The following is a 21,593-nucleotide window of genomic DNA, read 5'->3' as shown; positions in this document are numbered from 1 at the left end:
CAGAGAATTTTGATCCATTAGTCTGCCTCCCTTTAAGAAAGCCCCACGGCAAAGTGTCTGAACTCAAAAAACAGAAAGTATAGAAAGTCTTTATACCATTTACACAAAGAATCTTTCTTTCACCATTCTTAGGGAAAATAAACCTCCTTTCTCCAATTCCTACCTCCGGATTACTTGAAACACAGTTTACTTGCAGATTGTTAGGACCGTGTTTACAGAGTAAAGCAAGGCGCACTCTTTTCTGTAGGGCTATTTACCCTGACTACCGAACTGGTCTCGACAATATTGCAATGTGGCATCACACCTTCTCAGTGCCACTCTCAACTCATTATCTCTTGGTACTTCTTGGCATGGCAGGTGCATCTGATGTCAGGGGTGGAAGTGGCGGACAGTTACCATTTATTGAGCAACTACTACTATTATGTAACACCCATTTTACAGACGAGGAAACTGAGGCTAGGACTGTCTGACTGTAAAATCAGAATTCTCAACTCCTCACCTTGCTCAGCCCTGCTCTTGTCTAGGATACCGGCCAGTCATGGGGACCCAGGGGAGGTTCTAGTCTGCAAAACGGGTAAATCCAAGATCCAAGGGTGATAGTGGGGCATCAAGACTACCCATGAGGGATATGCCCGCCCCTCGGAAGATTCACTGTCTCCCTCCACCCCAAACGCAGTCAGGCATCCGGTCCACACTCAGCCTGGAACCGTGACAGAGAGCGGTCCCTGCGGCCGAGCTGGGGCGAGGGAGGGGGACAAGCTGGGGGAAAGGGTTATATGGCGGTGGCGGTGGTGGTGGCGGCGGCAAGGGACTCAGATTCATAGAGAATTCAGGCCGTCACTCCAGCGCAGTACAGACCTTTGAGAGGACACTCGACCCATGCGCACGGAGCCCCTGCCCCAGCTCCGCGTGGCACTTCCGATCCCGGGCGGGCCACGAGCCTCTGCTCTCCCCAACGCCAGCCCCGCCTCCAAGCGCGCTGCGCCCCCCGCTCCGAACCGCTCCCAGCCCCGCCCCGCCCGGTATGCCCACCCCCGGCCCGCCCCGCTGCCCCCTCTCAGGGCTCTCGCTGCGTCCGGGAGCGTCACGGCACGGGCGGACCGAGCGGCGGGCACTTGGCAGCCGGGCGCTGGAACGTTGGCGGCTCGGCTCTCCCGCCCGCAGCTCCGGCGCTCGGAGTCAGCGGTCCAGGCGGCGGTGCCGCGCGTGGGGCCGGCACCCAGCCGGCAGGAAGCTGAGAGGAGGGGAACTGGCGGTGCCGGAGGCCGGCGGTCTCTCCAGCAGCCTGGGGCGCGCCCAAGCCTCCGCCCGCAACCTGGGACTCGGGGCTCGGGCGCCCTCCTGGCCCGTGTCCCCGCGTGGCCACATGGCTCTGCTCCGCGCGCTGCTCTCCTGCCTGCTTTCCCTGCACTGCGCGCTCTGTGCAGCCACCGCGGCGGGCAGCCAGACCCCAGGTGCGTGCGTGCGGGCGCGCGGGGGCGCGTGGGGTCAGTGCAGCACGGAGCCACCACGATCCAGGGTGCCCTAGCGAGCTGAGCAGTGGGAGCTGAACGCAAATGGGGTCGAGTTCACTTTTACCTCCGTGCCGCCGGCGCTGTTCCACGCATTCTATCTTTTTCTGGCACAAGAGGGAGAGACCCCAAGAAAGGATTTGGGAAGCAGGTGGGGCGTCCTGGAACACCGAGTCTCTTCTTAGGAGTTGTGTATCTGTCTTTCTGTCTTTTTCTCTCTACATCTGTCTCTTGTCTTTCTCTTAGACACACAGCTCTTCTTAGGAGCTGTGTGTCTGTCTCAGAGTTCAATTGTGCCTGTGTGCGTGCACACACGTGTGTATCTGCCTTTTACAGCGTCAGTCTGGCAAGTGGTTGCCCCCTCCTCAGCAAACACAGGTCACTTGCCCCTGCACAGAAGCATATTCACCCTGTTCCCCTCCCCCTTATTCCCACTTCCAGCACTGTCCCACTGTGCAGACCCGCTCTCACCCACAGACCAGGCACACTTCATCCTCACCTTGTGCGTGGAATGCCCTCCTGGAGGTTCTGAGCATGGGGTAGGGGATGGGGGCCTCAGGTCCTTTCTAGGGGTGCTGCCAGCTTATCTGTGAGATGTTCATGCATCAAGGTGGCGTCCCTTCTGCAGCATTCTTGGGCTTCTGCTGCGATGGGTAAAACCAGAGGAGAGAGAGCACGTTTCCCCCATAACTGCCTTGGGCATGGGAGATTGTCAGGACACATCCTTTCTGGGTTCTATCAGTGCTAGGAATGGGGGATGGGGGACTGTGAGAGATAGAGCCTTATGGAAATGAAAATTCCTCCTGAACTTGTATCCATGACTCACCAGGCCTGGAAGCCAGGGAGCTGCATTCCCACCCAGCCCCACTGGGCTCTGGGAGACCCGAATGAGGACCGGGCACTGCACAGCCTGGACACTGGGGCCACAACTTCACACTTCATTCAGCCCCAGTGGGTACTTCACCCCGAGCATCTCCTTTTGTTTTATTTTTTATTGTTGAGTGTCTCTAAATCTAATCTAATTATTAGATGGTCCCTTTTTTCACAGATTCAGTGGAGAAAACCAATTGGTCATTATCCACCTTCAACCCCTATCATCCAAACCTTCTTCAGAGAGTCTTTTTGTTTTTCTTTATTTATTCTGGGACATGGGAGTATTTCTTTTTGATATTGTCTAGTTTCTCCCCATTTATATTATAGTTGAACAGGTATACAAAGCAAAGAAATAAAAAAGCCATAGTTTTCGAAGCACTCCTCAACAAGTGGTTACAGAACAGATCCCAGAGATTGTCATGGGCTACCATACCAGCATCTCAGATTTTTCCTTCCAGCTGCTCCAGAATAAAGGAGGCTAGAGGGTTTAAATATTTTTTATCACCACAATCGACTTTTTTTCTTCTTTTTCTTTTGTGAGAAATAACATACATACATACATACATATATATATATATATATATATATATATAAAAGCTATAAATTTGAAAGCACTGCCCCACAATTAGTTGTAGAACACATTTCAGACTTTTATTTTTGAAAATCTATATTTACCCTGCTTGGGGCTGGGCCATGCAGGAATCTCCGCAGCCACTGTACTTCTTTAAAAAGTTGTCTTTCTATACTTAGAAAAATATAGAACGTGTATTCCCTCCCTCCTCTCTCCAGCTCCTCCTGCTGCCCTGACACTTGCCCACCATCCCTTGGGTTTCTAGGTGTGTTTGTTTTGCCAGCTGCGTTCTTGGAGCTTGGTGAGGAGGGCCCTACCCAGGGCTGAGCTGGTGACTTCAGACAGTGGGGAGGTTGGGACAGATCTGGCCTTCCCTCTCTTTGCCCTGGGGGCTTTCGGGGAATTTCACTCCTTTCCTAGGCAGTGCCCAAGGTTGGAATGCTCGTTGCTAGAGTGACAGGGCTCTGTTTGGCATCAATTTTTTCTTCTGCCAAGTTGAGGGTTAGAGGGAGCAATTTATATCCACAAAATTACTTGAGCATCGTTCATCCCATGGTAGAAACCCAACGGATGGAAAATGGATGACGAATGAAAATGTCCACCCCAGGTGACTCTTGGGTGTGGACGAAGCAGCGTGCCCAAGTCCCCTGCCCTGCCCCTCCTGCCCCTGGGAACTTTCAGATTCCCCCTTCCGCACAGACTGCATTGATGTGACTCGCACTTTACCTCGACAGAACTGCACTTCTCTGGGAAGCTCCAGGACTATGCTGTGACCACGCCTTGCAGCACAGATTTTCGAGGCCGTTTCCTCTCCTATGTGGTGTCTGGCCCAGCAGCAGCCTCCACGGGGAGTGAGGGAGTGGGCAGGCCACCCATACTGCCAGCGCACTCTGGTCCCCGCCGGGTGGCTCGCAGCCCCCTGCGCCCCGAAGGAAGGACCCTGCGGCCCGGCAGGGCGGGACGCGACCCCCTCTACTTCAACGTGACCGTCTTTGGGAAGGAACTGCACTTGCGAGTGCGGCCCCACCGGCGGCTGGTGGCGCCGGGAGCCTCGGTGGAGTGGCAGGAGGATTTTCAGGAGCTGTACCGGCAGCCCCTGCAGCAGGAGTGTGTCTATACCGGCGGCGTCACGGGCATGCCGCAGGCATCGGTCGCCATCAGCAACTGCGATGGACTGGTAAGGGGGCGAGCCTCTCCTCAAGCCGCATCCCTGCCTCTCCCCCTTCCCGCCCCACCCCTCCGGTCCCGCCGGCTGAGCCAGCCTGACGTGGTTTTCTCCCCGCTCCCCTGTGTTTGGGATCCCTGCGGGTGTGCTGTGTGGACTGGGCCGAGCCAGGGGCTCTGCTACCCTCCAGCGTGCTGCGTGCTCCCAACCGGCTGCCAGGTTCACGCTCTGCCTCTGAGCACCCACAGGACCCACCTGGACCAGCTGGGTGGTGGGCTGGCTGAGTCCAGACCAGCACACGGGTCAGGAAGGCGGGCTCTGGAGGCCGGCTGCTGGGGTCCCAGTGCTGGCTGTGCCCCTCACTCACTAGTTGTGAGGACTTGGATGAGTTCCGTAGCCTCTCGTGGCTCTTTCCCATATGTGAAATCCACAGGGAGGGATTGCTCTTGCACGTGGTTTCTGTGTGTCCTGCACGCCCAGCTCAGTCCCTGCCCTCATGTTGCTGCTACCACCGAGCTCCCCGGTGGGTGTCGGGCGTTTGGCTCCTGCCCTGCATAGCCGAGGCGCTGCTGGCGTTATTTTCACTATTACTTCCTTCCTCGTCTCCCACTTATCTCTGGTTCCAAAGCCAGCTTGCTCTTTCCCAGCTGCTCCGTAGGTCCCCTTTCTTAGAGCCCTCTACCCCCTTCCCGGTGCTGGGAATATCCCCTGCATGGGTGACACCATATTGCAAACCTAAAAGTTGTGGGGTGGCTCCACTCTCCCTCTCTCTCTCTCCCCCCTCCCGCGGGGCTTCCTTCTCCACGCCGCCCCGTCCTCTGGGTGTGAGGCCCTGCCTGGCAGCCTCACGGCCTGATGGGCGGCTTTTTCAACTGTCTCTACTTTGCCAGCGACATCAGGTATAAGCTGACGTGTCCCGAGAAAGGACCCCTTTGTCCCTCTGCCCTTCAGCCTTAAGAGAGGAAAAGTCAGATGGGGGCAGTGGTGCGGCCGGGCAGGGAGGGCTCCTCGCTGCTGTCCATCCTCAAGAGGGACTTCCGGCTGCCCGTCGGGGCGGCCTTGGTCTGGGCCGGTGTTTCTCAACCTTTTACTTCATTCCATCTCCCTAAGGAGTCTTTTTAGACATTATTTTCCTAATTGTCCCCCATGATGAAAATTAAAAATAACAGATATACTGAACATCTGTTTATATATGGTATGTATATAAACTGTGCTTTGTATATAAAAACAGTATTTTTTACACACATACCCCTGACCAGTTTTTACCCCTTTGGAGTGTTGCACCCTCCCCGCACCTCCCATGTCCAGAAGGCGTGGTCCAGGTCAGTTCCCAGCGTCGAGTGTGTGCTGGAATCGCCTCCTGAGAGGTGCAGATTCCCACTCTCTGCAGGGCAGGCCCGGGAACTGCATCTCTGCTAAGTTCTCCAGGTGATCCTGATGCAGAGATTCCCTGGAACGGACGCTGAGAAACATAGCTCAGAACGTCAGCTGGAGAAGGCCCTGATGCCAGCGTGAGCCTCGGCTGCCTGCCCCGCTGTGCTGTGGCCACAGATTCTGGTTGAAAAATCCAAAGTGATGTAAGGAATCTGCAGCATCCATGCAGACAGAGAGACAGGCAGTGGCTGCCGATGACTCCTGAAGTCCTCAAGCAGGTAGGGCGTAAGCTCATCAGTCCAAGGGCTGCTTGAATACTGTCCTGGCGTGAGGCAGAGAGGAGTTGCCATGTAAAAAGTGCACGCTGGGGACCTCAGCCAAGGTGTGGGTGCCAAGTCCTCACACTGTAAGTGGGACTGGCCACCCCCCTGCACCCTGCAAACCTCCCTTGTCATTGAACCTGCCCAGGGGTCACTGACTGTCTCCCATCAAAATTCCTGCCCCTGCACCCCAAGAGTCACCATCCTGGGGACACGGGATGCCTATGCATGGGGGAGACTGTGCTGGTCGTTGCGGGATGGGCCTGGGGCCAGGCACAACTCAGCCCATGTTGCTGACCTTGCTGGCCGCTGAGTAAATATCCTCATCAGCCGGGTGACTCGGGCTCCCATTCTCTAAAAATTATTTTATTTCTTAATTGATTAGAGCAGTTGTAAGTTTACAGAAAAATCATGCAGAAAATACAGAGTTCCCATAATCCACACCCTCTCCCCAACAGTTTTCCCTATTACTAATGCTTTGCTTTAATGCAGTAGCTTTGTTACAATTCATGAAACAATATTATTATAATTATATTATTAACTGTAGCCCATAGTTTACATTAAGGTTCACTCTTTGTATTGTGCAGTTCTATGGGTTATTTTTTTTTCTGGTAACATATATACAACCTCATATTTCCCACTTTAACCACTTTCAAGTATACAGTGCCTTGGTGTTAATTTCATTCACAATATTGTGCTCCCATCACCCATCAAAGCTCCCCCATTGCCACAAATGGGAACTTTATACCAGTTAAACTTTGACTCCCCTTCCCCACCTCCACCCCGGTCCTTGTATTCTAGTTTTTGTCTCTGTAAATTTGCTTATTCTCATTATTTTATATTAGTGAGATCATACAGTATTTGTTTTTTTGTGCCTGGCTTATTTCACTCAACTTGATGTCTTTAAGATTCATCCTTTTTGTTGCATGTATTAGAACTTTATTCCTTTTTATGGCTGAATACTATTTCATTGTATATCCCATATTTTATTTATCCATTCATCCACTGATGGACTGGGGTTGCTTCCACCTTTTGGCAGTTGTGAATAATGCCACTTGAAACGTCGGCGTTTACTGTGCGAGTCCCTGCCTACAGTTCTTTTCGTCTGTGCCTAGCAGTGGGATGACCGGGCCATGTGGGAGAGGGCTTTTTCTTCTCGTTTGTCCAAAGACACTGCACTCAATGCTCCCTGGCAGACGGGAACTGATTCTGTGTGACATTTTCAGAGGCTGCATCAGGTCTCCGAAGCTGTCTGCAAGTGGGCTTCTGGAGCTCTCTTTTGCAGCCAGTTCCCTGCGGCCCGCGTGGAACTAAGATATAGGGAATGGCTCACCTGGTTTTCTCTTGTCTTTGCTGCGGGGCAAAAATGGACCTCACTGGTCTGAGCCTCAGGCTTGGCTCCTGCTTAGGTACCAGGACACTGTGTGTGCCCTCAGCTGCCTCCTGAGGCCAATCCCAAAGTCCAGCTCCCAGAGGCCTCGGGCTCTTCTGCCCCACTCTTCCTGTCACCCTGTGGCTGCAGGGGCCGCAGTCCAGCACAGAGGCCTTCTCAGTGCGGGTTTCCTTTTGCAAGCCCACTCCAGGAAATGCCCTGTCGCGTGAGAGCCAGGAGCTGTTTCGCAATGACCCATCTGAGCTCCCTTTTGGACTCAAAGCCATGGCATAGCATTTTGGATGATGAGATTAACTTCGCATCTTTATGCGGTCTCTGGATTTTAACCCCATCTTCTCTAATGTCTCAAATGCTGAAGATATTCATTCCAAAACAATATGTACTGAGCACTGGCCATGTGCAAGGAGCAGAGGGCGATCATAAGAGTACGAGAGTAATACAAGAAATAGCAGAGATGGGAGTGAGCCTTGCTATAGACTGGACACAGCACGCCCACCTCCTGGATACTCACTGAGAAGCGTGCTGCAGATGAGGAAACTGAGTCATGGGGAAGAGATAGGAAGAGAATACAGTTAGCTTCTATTAGCGCAGGACTTCACAGTATACAAATAAGCCCAGTCATCTCCTTCAGTCTGATGAGGGAAGCATGCAGATATTGTTATTCCCCCTCCTTTGCAGATAGCTATTACCTGCCCTTGAGAAGTTTGAGTGCTAAATAGAGGGGCAAGTAGTTTTAACATTTGATTGCTGGTTTTCCAGAACATAGGAGGTCCTCCCTAAATGGAAGTAATTATTATTTTTGGAGTCAGAGGTGGTGACTTTTTTTTTTGAATTGATGTATATTATATATTCACATACCATGTGATCATCCAAAGTATGCAATCAGTGGTTCACAGCATCATCATATAGCTGTGCATTTATCATCATGCTCGACATTCTTTTTTGTAAAAAATAACATATGCAAAAAGAGATAAATTTCAAAGCACGTTGCAACAATTAGTTGAACAGATTTCAGAGTTTGGTATGGGTTACAATTCACAATTTTATGTTTTTACTTCTAGCTGCTCTAAGATACTGGAGACTAAAAGAAATATCAATATAGTGATTCAGCAGTTATACTCATTTGCTAAATCCTACCTTCTTTGTATAACTACACTATTGGACTGGGTCTTGAAGGATGAATAGAAGTTCTCTGGGGGCAGAGGGTGGGCGTTCTGGGCAGAGGGAAGAACTTGGGCAAGAGAGTGATGGTCAGACAGAGGAGGGAGCACCATGCGGGTGGGGCTGGGGAGTGGAGCCCGAAGACGCGGTGGGTAGGCAGGCCTTGGTCTGACCTTGAAGGAAGGGCGGGATGGCAGGGGCCTGACAGGGCAGGGATGGGGCAGCAAGCAGTATGGTAGGAGGCTGGGCTGGGTTGGTAGATACCATTCCATGACCGTGTGATCCTAGGCAACCTCTCCCCACCTCCCCCAACCCAGCCCCCAGCCTCACTTGCCTCCTTGGTGCAGGAGGAGGCTGGAATGGGTGGGCTCCGAGCACCGTCCTGCTCTGACATCAGCACTTTGTGGCTATGAGGCAGGCCTTGCGGAAGGAGTTTAGAGCGAGGTGCTGTAACCTTTTTGTGAATTCCTCCCTCCCGTGGTCAGTACAGAGGACCTGCTGGGCTCCAGGCCTGGACTGAGCTGTAGGTGCAGAGAGGAGTGAGTCACTGAGCTTGGTCTGAACAAACCCCTCTTTGTGTGGACAGACTTGCTCCCGTTCGGCATCTTAGCCGCGTTGATGAGAAGTGCATCTAAACTAGTGGCTGGAACCTGCAGTGGGGTGAAGAGACCATCATCCCCTCCACTTCTGCCACCCCATAGTGCTGCTCGGCCTTGGGCACTTGAGACAGACACTCGGGAGGGTTGGGTGCATGGTTCTATGTGTCACAGCTTGGGACGGGGGAGCTCTGGGAGGATGGATCCGGGAATAAGGAAGTTGGGGTCCCTGCCTGGGATGAATTTTTCAGGCTAACAAGGGACTGAGGAATAGAAGCAGACAGATTACAATCCTGTGAAAAGCAGCAGCAGAAGGACCAGATTATTTTTGTTAATGCATTTAGGAAGACTTCCTGGAGGAGGTGACATTGTCTCAAGGCTGTTCAAACATGAAAAGGAAATGCCCCTGGCCAGCAGAGAGAACTGATCAGGCAGGCTTGAGGATGTTTGGGAACAGGGAATAAGGGATGTGGGGAAGCCCAGTTCTAGCCACAGAATGTTTTCTTTGGGGTTGGGGGATACTGTCAGGCCACAGGGTGGGAAGCAACCTGATGAGCAGCTTGCAGAGCCTTCCTTAGGGTGTCTGGCCAGCCAATGCTTTGTTCTTCCCTGTGACCTTTGTGAGGGCCTGTGGGACAGTGGAGGGTGACAGGTGGATGCAGAGCAGACCCTCTGCCAGCAACTGTGGCTCTGAATTCCCTGGAGAAACATGGGTTGAGTGGGGAGCCAGTTCTTTGTGGGTCCTGGAGGGTTGTGGGGAGCAGGAGTGGAGTGAGCAGAGTGGGGTCCTCATGTGTTGGGTGGGGCCACAGGCCCTCATGGGACCCAGACTGCCAGCCTCCGGGGCGTTTACCTCCCCCCGGCCGTCCCTGCCTCCCCGTGCCCTGCCTCCTCCCTGTCCTGGGGCTCGCTGCCCTACACTGGGCTATGGGTGCATGTCTGTGCTCTGCTTCCCTCTCTGCCTTCAGCGCCTTCCATGAGTCATGGGCCTGGCCTGGGAGCAGCCACACGTGTAAGAATTGTCACCATCTGGCTCCATTTTCCACTCTCTTTGGATCCTGCATTTTGGACGGGCTATACTCAGCAGGATCCTGGCAGGGTGCGCGGGGAGGGGGCAGGGAGGCGGAACCCCAGCCCCGCTTCTCACCACCACCTAGCACTGAGCGAGCTGTGGCACCTCTGGGAGCCTCAGTCTTCTTGTCTTTAAAACAGGCTTATGCTGGTGGAAATGGACTTGAAGGTGAAAAGGTAGGGGGCTTTTTTATGGGTTGATGAAAATGTTTTAAAGTTCATTGTGGTGATGGCTGCCCACATCTGAAGAGATTAAAAACTGCTGAATTGCCCATTTCAAAGGAATGAGCGCTATGATATGTGAATTATATCTCAGTAAAACCGTTTTCAAAGAAATGGGATTACAGAACCTCCCTGGTGGGCTTGCTGTGAAAATTAGCGACAGAGAGCACCGTAAAGTGCCTGACACGCTGCAGGACGCCCCGAGAGGGGGTGTTTGTCAGAGGTAATTGTGAAGGGGCAGGCCAGGTGACAGGAAGCAGCTCCCGTGCAGACAAGCAAGTTTCTAAACCTCTGATTAGATTCTTCACGTGGAAGGAGGGACAAAGACGTCTCAGGACTGTTTGTAGGATGAAGGGAAAGAAAGTAAAGTGCAGGGTCTCGTATAAGCCAGGCCTTAAAAGGCGGGAATTATTTCAGCAGCTGCTCTTGGTAAAGCCAAGATAAATGCTGAGAACAGTGTTCCAGCCCCTCGATCGCAATGGAAGTGTCGCTCATCAGTGTTGCTGTCGCCCTCCGCAGAAGACTGCCCGCCCTGCTCCCAGGGGTGAAGCCGCCTCTGGCTTTCTCTGCAGAAGCGGCTGAATGGAACTTGCCCGGAGCCTGGGAGTGTCAGTGTCCTGGCTGGTCTGTAAAACCCTCTGGCACCTTCCAGGGCAGGGGAGTGCAGAGAGGTGCCCAGTGGGGCACTCTGCCAAGGATCTGTGCCCCTGTCCACGCCAGGCCCTGGGGATACAGCTCTCTGTTCCCCATACTCTAGAACGCTACAGTATGAAGGGAAGGCTGGACCACGTAAAACAGTAGGAAACAGTAAACATCAGGGGAGACTTTATGGTTTTGTGGGAATGCGGGAGTCATGATGCCCTCAGCGGGTGGCCTGGGGTGGGTGGTAAAGAGACATGCTCAGTGAAGAGGACATTTGGGCTGGGTTTTAAAGGATCAATAGACGTTTCTTTTAGGCCAATGGGTAAGAATCATGGGTATTTTGCAGGGAGAAACAGGAAAGGATGATGAAAATATAGTTTGGAAAATCTCTGCCTCACCAGGAAGCTTAGACTTGCTCTTGGGGCCATAGGGAGCCATGGGAGGTTTCTAAGCAGGAGATACTCATCTTTGCAGCTGTGCTGCTGGTGTGGGCAGGAAGGATTGTCCTTGACTCATTGGTGCTTTTGTACCATTCCCATCCCCGCCCCGGGCAGCTCCTTGCTGGCTAGGTGAGTGAGTGGGCTGTCCTGCTGACCCCTTGGGAAGGCTCCGGCTCTCTCCTGCTTTCCTGGGGCCTGCCAGGATGCTGAGTGTGGAGGCCTGGGACTGTGGAAAACTGGAGAGGACATGCCCTGTTGACTGGAAATGCCAGTTTAGCATGGCAAGGTCCTTTGAATTTTTCTGGAGGAAAAATCAGAAATATGATTTTTTAAGTAAAGTTTCCTAACTTTAAGGCAGTATATAGACCAAATGCAGCATGAGTGTTAGCTGGAGGCCCCAGATTGTCAGTGAGGCAGCATGTATATGTATAGTGGAACCAGATTGCTTGGGGTGAAATCCAAGCTCGGCTGTTTACATGCTGTGTGACCTTGACCAATGACCTGACCTCTCTGTGCCTCAATTTCCTCACCTGTAAAGTAAGTGGATAGAGTAGTAGTATTCACCTATTAGAGTTGTCATGTGCATATTCGTTGACCCTGCTGAGTCTTAGGGTGGGTGGCAAGAAAGAAGAGGAGGTCAAGAGCCCCACATTTGTCTGACTGTCACCCCCAAAAGGAGCCTCTGGGCCTGTCCTCGGGGCCTTCAACTGGGTGGGCAGAGTCCATCTGGGTGAAAACCAGGTCTGTTAATTTTTCTAAGAGTTCGCTTGCTCTTATCACTGTTTTTGTTTCTTAGCTTGAGCATTCGCACTGGAGGTTCCTGAAGGGAAGGGTCTGAGGCTTAGTCCCCTGAGTTCCCCTAGGGTGCCAGCATAGGTCTTGGGTGAGGAAACTTGGAGGGCTTGCTTCCAGAGGTGACAGAAGGCTCCCTTTGGCATCTTTTTGGTGAGGAGGGTCAGCACATCTCTCACTCCCTCTGTGGCTGATTGTCCATCTGCCCTTAGGCCAGAGATAACACATATGCGTCATGTATCACCCTTTGCCCTCCTGTGCCCCTGGCAGATGCTGTGGGCCAGCTGTGGCGTGCTCCTCGGCAAGCCTCAGCATCTTCCCACATGTGCCCCACATGCTCACTACCCCTCAGCCCATGCAGCAGTGGGAGGTGAAACCTGCTCACCTCCCTGCCCTGGGCACTCCCTTCACCAGCAAGTGTTTTTCTCCGGTGCTCACACCTGCTCTGTGGGTGTGACCTGCTTTGTCATGTTTGCTATTCAAATAACATAGTTCACTGAGAAACACTAGGTCTGTTTTTTAGAATTTATGTTTGTAGAATGAAAACAAGAAATTGTCTCTTTGCAGAGAAAGGTTGCTACCTTATGACCAACCCTGTCAGGGTGAGCTTGGATCTGCAGTGGGGAAAGTGGCCTGCAGCCTCCTCTTACTTTTCGTAGAGGGCATCCTCTATGACCACTCCTTTACTGTGGAGAGTCTGAGGACCTGGACCTCAAGCAGGGCCAGGGTTCGGATGGGATTCTTTGATCCCAGCCAAGCTCTGGGAGGAGGGCAGCACAGGCTTTCCTAGGGAGAGAGGCAGTATGAAGAAAGGGTTCTGCACTTGCTTACTTGGTAACTGAGTGGCTGTATTGGCTATCCACTGCTGTGTAACAAATCAGTCCCAGACTTAAGAACTTAGAAACACCACCGACTTATTCTCTCTCATGATCCTCTGAGTTGGGTGGTTGGCTCCCAGCTGGATGCACTTGGGTTCTGTGGCATGGCTGCTCTCAGCTGGACGATCAGCTGGGCTGGAAGGTCCAACCTGGTCTCACTCACATGTCTGGCAGGTGGTGCTGGCTGTTGGCCTGGCTGCAGCCTCAGTTCCCCTCCTTGTGGCTCCCATCCTCTGTTAGGCCACAGGCTTCGTTCATGACAGCTTCAGGGTAGCATACCGAGATGATAAAGGAGGAAGCTGCAGGGTCCCTTAAGGCCTAGCCTTGAAAGTTGTATAATGTCACTTCTGCCTTTGACTGGTCAAAGCATGTCATATGACTAGACCAGATTTTCCAGGACTGGGGAAATGGATTCCACCTTTTAAATGCAAAAAAGAGTGGGTACAGGGTTGGGAGCAATTGTGGCAGCCTCCTCGGCAAACGTTCTTCCATTCTGACGCAAGGCAAGTCACTTGACCTCTCTGAGCCTCAGTTTCCTCCTCTGCAGAGTGGGTGTGCCTGCCTTGTGCAATTTGGCTAGACATCATGCACTTAAAGAGCTGTCATGGTGTCTGGAACCATAACTTGTTGCTCTTATGCTTTTATTATTGTTACTGCTGATCTCTCAGAAAATAGAAGGAAACTGAGGCAGGACTTACAGTCGGATGGTTTCCAGTGCTCTTTCTTTTTCTTCCTGGAAGGCTCAGTCTGTCTGTGTCTCTCTCTGTCTGAGTGGAGCTCCAGCGTCTGGGTCCTGGGGGGTTCTCCAGTACTCAAGGCAGCCTGAACTTGCAGAGTTTCATATCCCTTTTCTCCCCACTGCCATGCCTCGCTGTCTGCCTGGGATGAATAACTTATTTATGATATGAAATAAAAGCCAGACATCACCTCACTGGAACAGAGCTGGCCTTCCATTCCAGCCAGGGCTGGTGCTGGGGCTGGCCTTAGTTTGCTTCCTCAGTGTCTTCAGTGGTGCTGCAGGGAAGTGGCTCCTACAACACTGGACAGGCAGGTGAATTGGTGGGGCAGGTGAGTGGGTGGGGCACGCCTGCCTTTCCATCTGCCTGTGGTAGAGACCCTGAAGTGGGGGTTCAGCGAGAACCCAGGGAATTCCCGCACTCCCTAACCTCTGGTGTGGAAGCTTCCCAAGCCAATCTGCCAGGCCCAGCATTCCATTTTGGGCACGTGGTTCTTGCTGTGGCTTCAAAGCCCTGAGAACTAATACTAGTAATAATAATAATAAAAACAATTATGATAGCATTTATATGCTGCCTCATTCCTGCACGAACTCGGACAGCTTCAGATCATCTTGTGTTATGAACACTTTCTGTCCTGAATCTCAGTTCACTGAGCTTTGGTCTGACTTGTAGATGGCTGTGGCTGGAGGAAGCAGCCTGAGGGGCTTCCAGCTCCCCTCTTCATGGTCCAGACAAGGAAGCAGAGGCTCAGGGAGGGGAAGCGACTCCCCCAGGCTCCCACAGGAGATGAACGTCAGAGCCAAGCTGAGGTCCAGGCACCCCTCCCTCCATCCCACATGGCCTCTCTGAGTCAGTGGAAAACTCAACGTCATGAACTGCAGGATGGCCAGTGATACAGTAGCCATGGCAATAGGTTCAGGGCTGTGAGTGCTAAAAGCTGCTGGTCCAGTGGTTGTCCTCTGGCGGGCGCCCTGGGAGCTCTTGGACCTGGGTACTTAGCAGAAGTGTTTATGCCATCTACTGCATTTCCCAGTGCTTCCCAGCTTTCCCATCCTCCTGGGGAGAGGGCGAGGGGTGGGGCTGTGAACATTTGCATGGCGTTCTCTTCCCTAAGACCTGGAAGGCAACTGAGAAACAACCACGGTCAACTGCGCAGTTAATGAAGTTGAAACTCAAACAAGATCTGTTGGCTAATTGCTGCCCCAGGTCACTGCCGCTGCTGCTTTCTCCAGCTCCAGAATATCTGGGCGTGGGGTGGGGTGCTGTTATATACACATCATTTGTCATGGAATGTTAAAAAAAACCCCTGCAATCTAATTTTCTTCTGCTTTCAGCAACGCGGCCCGTGGGGCGATAGAATGGGCCCTTTTTAGAGAAACGTCTGAAGGTGGAGTTGTTTGTCAGGACACGGTTGGTTGAGTCTGAATGCAAACCCTGCTCCCGAAGTGTACCTAGAAGTCCTTTGTCAGCCTTCATTTTTTTTTTAAACTTTTTTAATTAATTAAAAAAAATTAACAAACAAAACATTTAGATATCATTCCATTCTACATATACAATCAGTAATTCTTAATATCATCACATAGTTGCATATTCATCATTTCTTAGTACATTTGCATCGATTTAGAAAAAGAAATAAAAAGATAACAGAAAAAGAAATAAAATGATAATAGAGAAAAAAAAGATTATACATACCATACCCCTTACCCCTCGCTTTCATTTACCACTAGCATTTCAAGCTGAATTTATTTTAACATTTGTTCCCCCCATTATTTATTTTTATTCCATATGTTCTACTCTTCTGTTGATATAGTAGCTAAAAGGAGCATCAGACACAAGGTTTTCACATTCACAGAGTCTCACTGTGAAAGCTATATCATTGTTCAATCATCATCAAGAAACATGGCTACTGGAACACAGTTCTACATTTTCAGGCAGTTCCCTCCAGCCTCTCTGCTACATCTTGAACAACAAGGTGATATCTACTTAATGCATAAGAATAACCTCCAGGATAACCTCTCGACTCTGTTTGGAATCTCTCAGCCATTGACACTTTGTCTCATTTTACTCTTCCCCCTTTTGGTCGAGAAGGTTCTCTCAGTCTCTTGATGTTAAGTCTCAGCTCATTCTAGGGTTTTTCTCAGTCCCTTGATGCTGAGTCTCAGCTAATTCCAGGATCTCTGTTCCACGTTGCCAGGAAGGTCCACACCCCTGGGAGTCATGTCCCACGCAGAGATGGGGAGGGTGGTGAGACTGCTCGTCATGTTGGCTGGAGAGAGAGGCCACATCTGAGCAACAAAAGAGGCTGTCTTGGGGGTGACTCTTAGGCCTAAATTTTAAGTAGACTTGACCTATCCTTTGTGGGGTTAAGTTTCATGTGAACAAACCCCAAGACTGGGGGCTCAGCCTATAGCTTTGGTTGTCCACACTGCTCATGAGAATATCAAGAATTCAACTTGGGGAAGTTGAATTTCTCCCCGCTCTCACCATTCCCTGAAGGGGGCTTGCGAATACTTTTCCAGTCACTGATCAAATCATTCTGGGATTCATCGGGGGATCACTCTGGACAAACCAACAAAATCTCATGTGCTACCTGAGATTCCACCTTCACTTTTAAGCCAACGAAATACCTAGGCCTTTGATCTGCCCAGAAAACTCCCCTCCCTCCAAGCCCCAGCCCCACCGTGGAGGCTCATTTCCGCCCCTTGGGGCTGGCAGGAGCCCACTGTCTGAATTAGCTCCTCCAGCCAAAAGAGGCCTGTGCCCCACGGCCGGGCAGGCTGCTCTGGCCTGGATGTGTTGAGATTTTGATACTTTGTCACCTCATAATTCGTATTCCCTGGATGGGAGATGCGAAGTAAAATATGCAGTCCCCTAATCCATGGCCACATTTTGTTGGAGAGCAGATCACTCGTCGAGGGTGATATTCCCAGGCCAGTTTATGTTGGAGGTTTGGCCCAATGTAAGGCCAAATGAGGTTTATATTTAAGGTGGCTTCATTCCGAAGGTGACTGTCCGTGGCTTGGTCAGTGCTTATCCTCCTGAAGTTCAGGTAGAAAAGGGACGGACAGACATCTGCAGACTGCAAAGTAGGGCGCCCCCTCCCCCTGCCTTCAAGAGCCACTGGGGGCAGGGAGGAGGGTGCGGCAATGGGGAAACCTGGGAGCTGGGTGAAAAGGACCCTTCCAGGGGGCTCCCAGCAAGAACAAAGCTGTGGAGCGCAGGTGGACGTGGGCCCCATGTATGGGACAGGTCTCATGTGGCTCCAGTGCGGGGATTCTTGATGGAGTGATTCCAAAAGGGAAACACGCAGGGTTTAACACGAACACGAGCCCTGGGGTTTGGAGCCACCCTTCTCTCTCTCCTGGAATAGGGTGGTGGCCTCCCTAACTGATCTCCCCAACTCCATCCTCCCCCCTGTAGTCTGTCCTCCCCCAGCAGCCTAGGTGGTTCTGCTCAAATCCAAGTCATCACATAGTGCCTCTACCCAGAAGCCTCTGGAGACCCGCACCTCTTGGGGGAAAAGCCCAAAGGCCTGTGCTTTGTGACCTCTCCAACACTGCCTCTGACGTCTGGCCTCGCTGCCATGATCGCTCTCCCTGCCTGGGACACTGTTCCCCCAGGGCTCTGCAAGGCTGGTCCCTCATTTCCTTCAGGCTTTGCCCCAAAGTCACCTGCCTACTGCCATGTTCCCTGTCTACCTTATTTAAACATCTAACCTGCAGTTCTCCTACTCCTTTTTTGCTTCGTTTGTCTCATATTTCCATTTGGCATGCCATATTTCTACTTATTTACAGCCTGTCTCACCCCCAGTAGAAAGTTAGCTCCACAAGTGGCAGAATTTTTAACTGCAGCCCCAGCATCTAGAACAGGGCTTGCCCAATAATTATGTGATGAATGAATGAGTGAACAAATGAATGGTATTGCAGGAAGAGGTTCAGGAAAAGCAAACTTGCAGGCATACATGAACATATAAAGTGAGTCAGGTACCTAATGAATGGCATTTTGTGGTCAGTATCGAACAGTAAAGCACCACATAGATGGTACCCCCCGTTAAGATTTCATCTACTCTTCCCTCTTTGCTGAGGAGGGAAGTGATGGCTGGAGGTGTTAAGTGTTAGTGTTGGGCCAAGCGCCGGCTTCTAGGTGTCTGGGTTCTCCTTTCCTGCTCTCCTGTGCACACCTGCCTCCTTCCCGTGTCCTGTGGGGGACCTGCTCCCCCTGCCAGCGCTGCATTCCTATGTCATCACTTGCTGCAGACCTGCCATATAGGTCAGGCTCAGTGATAAGCATTTCCCGTGCATGATCTCATTTGGGGAAGACATGATTGAAAAATAATTCTGCAAAACAAACAAACAAAAATTCAACAAATAGTACGGCAATAACGGGATACTCACATGGAAAAAGGATGAAATGTGACTCCCGCCACACAGCATACAAAAATAAATAAATAAATAAGCCTGCAGCCCTCTGGCCAGGGTGATCTAGGGATCAAGCCAGATTTGTGAAATTCTCCAGTCAGAGGGGAAGCCTTGTTGGGACAGTGACCTGTGGGACAAGTCTGGGGCCTGCCCTCAGCGGCAGGAGGGACCCGCTGTACCTTTCCCAGTTGCTGCCCCGGCGGTCAGCAGGTTGAGTGTGAGCCATTGCGTTCCGGCTGCAGGGCTTTGGTGCAGGGAACCAGCCGCTCTGGGCCCCGCCGGCAGCTGACACTGCCTCCTGGCACTGGGGCCTGCTTCCTGCCTCCTTGTCCTGAAGCAGCTGGCTGCTGCCAAGACTTGGGGCCAAGCAGTGGCCAGGCAGAGCTCCCAGCCCCGAGTGTTGTGGGCCGTGAGGGTAACAGATGGCCAAAAGCCATTTGGTCCCTGAGCACTGGGGAATGGAAACTGGGGGTGGCCGCGGGCCTGGCAAGATCTGTCCTTGATGCTGGCCAAGCTCTGGGGTCGGGAGTTTGCCAAAGGCAAGTGTCTGAGCACCTGCGAGCGCCAGGCTGTGTCGTCGTTCTGGGCCAGGACCCCTCCTGCTGGAGGGGGCGGTTTACAAACCAAGAGCACGTATGGAAAAGTCCTGAGAAATCCACGACAAAGCCACCTGAGTCAACAAACAAATTTAGTGTACTGGTGGGATACAAATTAATACACAAAAATCAGAAATGTTTCCATATACAAATAATGACAAATAGGGAGACAATTAAGGAAAATATCTCATTCAAAATAGCCAGTAAAAAAGTCAGGTATTTAGGACTAAGCTTAACCAGAGATGAAAAGGACTTGTATACAGAAAACCACAATATATTGTTTAAAGAAATTAAAGAAGATGTAAACAGATGGAAAGGTATTCTGTGCTCATGGACAGGAAGGTTGAATGTTGTTAAGATGTCTGTCTACCTAAACTGACTTACAGATCCGATGTAATACCAATCAAGAGTCCAATAACCTATTTTGAAGACTTGGAAAAGCTAGTTATCGAATTCTTTTGGAAGGGAAAGAAACTTCTAATAGCTAAAGATATTCTAAAAAGAAAAGCAAGGTGGGAGGATTAACATTTTCCAACCTTAAAGTTTACTGTAAGGCCACAGTCGTCAAAACAGCATGGTATTGGCACAAAGTTAGATGTATTGATCAGTGGAACCTAATTAGAATGTGGAAATTGACCACCAAATCAACAGTCAGTTGGTCTTTGAGAAGCTCCCAAATCTACTGAATTGGGACAGAATAGTCTTTTCAATAAATGTGCTTGGAAAAACTGGATATCAATAGTCAAAAGAATGAAAGAAGACCCATATCTTGTACCCTATACAAAAATGAACTAAAAATGGATCAAAGACCTAAATATAAGAGCCAGTACTATAAAACTTCTGGAAGAAAACGTAGGGAAACATCTTCAGGACCTAATAAGAGGAAGTCGTTTCCTGAACTTGTCACCCAAAGCACAAGCAATGAAGGAAAAAAATAGATAAATGGGAGCGCCTCAGAATCAAAAGTGCCTGTGCTTCAAAGGATTTATATCAAGAAGGTGAAGAGGCAGCCAACTCAATGGGAAAAAATATTTGGAAACCATACATCAGATAAAGGTTTGATATACTGTGTACATAAAGAAATTATACAATTCAACAAAAGAATGAACAACCCAATTATAAAATGGGCAATAGATATGAATGGACATTTTTCTGAAGAACAAATACAAATGGCTAGAAAGCACATGAAGAGATGCCCATCTTCTTTAGTTATAAGGGAAAAGCGAATTAAAAGTACAATGAGCTATCATCTCACACCTATAAGACTGACTGCCATTACACAAACAAGAAACTATACATGTTGGAGAGGATGAAGGAATGGAACACATTCACAGCTGGTGGGAATGTATAATGGTACAGCCGCTATGGAAGGCAGTTTGGCAATTCCTCAGAAAACTAAACATCAAGTTGCCCTATGATCTGGCAATACTGCTACTCCGTATATATCCAGAAGAACTGAAAGCAGTGACACAAGCAGACCTTTGCACACTGATGTTCATAGCGGCACTATTCACAATTGCTAAAAGATGGAGGCAATCCAAGTGTCCATCAACAGACAAGTGGATAAGAAAACGTGGTATATACATATGATGGAATATTATGCAGCAGTAAGATGAAATGACATATCCCAAAGTATATGACAATGTGGATGAGGACATAATGCTCAGTGAGATAAGCCAGACACAAAAGGATAGATACTGTATAATTTTGATATTATGACTCTGGTAAAGATGCAATGTCAAGACTCAGGTGAGCCAAATGAATTGCTCTGAATAATAGGCCAAGAAGTGATCAGCTCCCAGACGGAAAGTCAATGCAACTTCTTCTGATATTTTGCTCTAGTATGATCTGGATGAAGATTTTGGGGACAGGCAAGGAACGTGGTGCTCTCCTGCCCACATTACCCTCCCTCCTTTCCCCTTCTTCTCTCCTTTCTCCTTTTCCCTCTATTTCTTTCTCTCTTTCTCTGTCTTTCTTTGTCTATTTCTCTTATTCTCCCCTCCTTCCTTCCCTAAAAATAAAAAAAATTAAAATTAAAATAAAAAAAAAAGAAAAGCATGTACCAAAGCCTCCAAAGACCTAAGCAGCTCTGTTCTCCACTGTGTCAGGGAACAGAACCCATTGAACTAATGGTTGCCGGCCCAGCGTCAGCTTCATTGTAGAGGGAATGCTACTGACCGTCCCTTGCTGTCTGTGCTATGGGCTCCTAGCTTGGGTGGCTGTGATAACACTGATTTGCCATTGACTGCCTAGCAGATCATACACCCCACTTCCACCTGCTGGGGTGAAGTTTTGGCAGACTGTTCTTCACTCACGGTGGCGCTGCACCCTGCAGGGCAGGAGGTGGTTAAGGTCTAAGTGGGCACATAAGGCACAGATCACCACTAGTCTAGGTGACCTTGGTCACACAGCACCTGACCTGCATGCGAGAGGCAGGCATTGTGGAGCCTGCCCAGGCCCCCTGGCTCAGGTTTCCTGCACTGTCATGAACAAATGCAGGTCAGATGCGCCCGTGCTGCTATTATTCTCTGTGTGAAACCTGGGTGGTCATTTAAACATTTCTTCTAGTGCTGTTCCATTCTTTGGAAGCTTCCAGAGTGCATATCAGTGGTTCTCAGCCCTGACTTCACATTAAAATCATCTGGGCAGCTTTGAGAAAATTCTGATGCCTGGGCCTCGTCCACTGGGGCTCTGATTTCATTGGTCTGGGGTGTGGCCTGGACGTTAGTGGTTTTGAAAGTTCCCCAGGTGATTTTAGTGTGTGCCTAGGGGCGAGACCTTTTGCCCCGGCCTCTTGGAAAAGCCTGTGTGTTTGACAGAGAAGTTGTGAACC

The sequence above is a fragment of the Tamandua tetradactyla genome, chromosome 13 (assembly GCF_023851605.1).
Source record: "Tamandua tetradactyla isolate mTamTet1 chromosome 13, mTamTet1.pri, whole genome shotgun sequence".
Lineage (NCBI taxonomy): Eukaryota > Metazoa > Chordata > Mammalia > Pilosa > Myrmecophagidae > Tamandua > Tamandua tetradactyla.
This window is presented reverse-complemented; position numbering follows the sequence as displayed.